This window comes from Zingiber officinale, chromosome 1A (genome assembly GCF_018446385.1).
Source record: "Zingiber officinale cultivar Zhangliang chromosome 1A, Zo_v1.1, whole genome shotgun sequence".
Taxonomy (NCBI): Eukaryota; Viridiplantae; Streptophyta; class Magnoliopsida; order Zingiberales; family Zingiberaceae; genus Zingiber; species Zingiber officinale.
The window spans coordinates 153,561,395-153,563,931 of record NC_055987.1 but is presented as its reverse complement, the minus strand read 5'-3'; the positions used below and the strand labels follow the sequence as shown (position 1 = coordinate 153,563,931).

At 38.1% G+C, this 2,537-nt stretch overlaps 1 pseudogene; it reads left to right on the top strand.

The window, feature by feature from the left end:
- The first annotated feature begins 457 nt into the window (after positions 1-457).
- On the top strand, positions 458-536 carry LOC122039393 (annotated as a pseudogene).
- The last annotated feature ends 2,001 nt before the right edge of the window (positions 537-2,537 follow it).

The window sequence follows — 2,537 nt, the reverse complement described above, 5'->3', positions numbered from 1 at the left end:
CTCTTTGTCTTCTTTTCTAGACACTTAAGAGGATTTCGTGACCGAGGGAGCAGCAAGGGCTGCCGAGGAGTAGTTGGTCATTGCCTATATGAATGTCAATGATAAGAATTTTGTGAAAGTCTAGAAAACAGAAAGAAATTATGGACATGACAAGGCATCCAACTCTGTTCCTAAAATTAGTTTCGAAAGGTGATATATTTTTACTAAAAGAATAAAATTACTAAAATACATTAGATGCAGATTTGTCCCAATTTTCAATTTAATAATTGATTAAAAAAATAATATTCAAACTAATTTATTAATTTTGCATATTCGAAAAAAAAAACTGAAAAAATTTAGTATTAATGTTAATAATAATTTGTATTACCCATGCATATATCAAGTTATGTTGGTGCAGTGGGTAAAAATTTAGAGTTTGAGCCAGATGTCTCAGGTTCGAGCCTCGCTGCTCCACTAATTGCAGTGAAGATGAATATTGTGATGTCGGTTTCTATCACAACCGTCTGATCTTCAGATGAGATTAATAATCTGAGCAATTACTTTTTATATATTTATTATAATCATCCATCAATAATAAAAATTGATAAACATGTATAATCCTATTTTCATAAATTATTTATTTAAAATTGAAATATCATTTTTTATTTTTTAAATAATCATTAACCACTTGCGATTCACTAAAAAAAAATGTCGCATTCTGGGACAAATTTGTAAAATATTTTCGTTATAGAAAGTTTTGCAACGAATTCTACGGCAAAATATTTTTCGCCCCAAAATTACTCTCATCATGAAAAAAATTCAAATTCATTGTCAAATTTGGCGTCACTAATTCTACAAAAAAAAAAAATTTAAATTCGTCGCAAAAATCTCTAGGCAACTCTATGACAAAATTTAGATGTTGTCCCAATTTTGACGACGAAAATGATTTTCGTCTAGATTGAACAATGAAAATAGATTCATCACCAAATGCAGGATGCCCAAATTTGGTGATGAATAATAATTTCGTCGGTAAATCTACAACGAATACAAATTTGTCGCCAATCTACTAATTTGATTGATTTGCGACTGAAATCAGATCTAGGTAATGATTTGGTGAAAATGTCAGTCAAATTTGACTTGGACTCAACATAGTTGAGTTCAATATCTCATTTGGCAATGTGATCTCTAATAAAGTAATGTTTTATTTCAATATGTTTGGTTCTTAAATGATGCATTGGATTTTTAATTAAGTTAGTTGAGCTGATATTATCAATATGATTTTTTATATTTTTATATTCAAAGTTAAAGTCTTTTAATATGTGCATCATCCATAACAATTGTGTTATACACTCACCTATTACTATGTATTCGGCTTTAGTAGTAGATAAAGTAACACAGTGTTATTTTCTACTAAACCAGCTGACAAGTGATGGTCCAAATAATTGACATTCACCACTTGTACTCTTACAATCTAGTTTACAGCCGACATAATCGAAGTCAGAGTAACCGATTAGTTCAAAATTGAATGTTCTGGGGTACCATATTCCTGTTGGATCGTGATGTTTCGATAGGGGGGGGGGGGGTGAATATCGATTACGAAAAAATTCGTCGAAGAGAGTTAGACGCAGTGGAAAAATTAAGCAATGCTAACACAGACCAATTTTACTTGGTTCGGAGCCTGTGTCGACTCCTACTCCAAGGTCCGCACTCGTTGAGTGCTTTTCGGTGGGCAATCACTAGCAATTCGAAATTCATTACAAACTAAGTACAGAAATTGCTAATGAAAATAATAGCAATACCGACAAAGGAATAACTTGAAAAGAAAACGTGCGTTGTCGGAGCTTCGTTAGCGTCGCAGGAGCGCAGAGCAGCAGAGCAAGCAGTAGAAGATCTCTTGTCAATTGTTGTTTTGAGCTCCACCCCTGACCCTCCTTTTATATGAGGCTCGGGGCGCCTCGGATCCCTTCCGGGCGCTCTGGTGAGACGTGGCAGGTCCAACCAGCGAGCTCCACATGGCGACGACGCGATAGGATAAAAGTTACCTCCCGGGCGCCCGGACCTCTTCCGGGCGCCCAGACCACCTTTTTCCAGGGAACATTTTTCCTGCAAAACAAGGTTAGTCCGAGGCAAATAGATAATGTATATCCTGCAAAACAAAGTGTTAGCACAATTTATAAGTTTAATATAAAAAGTATGACTTAGATTCCGTTTTTCCGAGACCGGAATCTAGTCACGATCTCGACTTAGATATCTGAAATGGATCTAAGCCGGATCGACGCTTAATGTTCCCTTCCTGGGAACGCGTCCTCACAGTCACTCCCTTCCAGTGACTTACCTTTACTCACCTGCCAAACGTCCGGTCAGCCCTTCGACCCGTTTGGACTTCTCGCCAGCTATCCGGTCAGCCCGTCGACCTAGCTGGACTTCTCGCTAAGCGTCCGGTCAGCTCGTCGACCCGCTGGACTTCTCGCCAACTATCCGGTCAGCCGGTCGACCTAGCTGGACTTCTCGCCAAGCGTCCGGTCAGCCCGTCGACCCGCTTGGACTTCGTGCCAGAC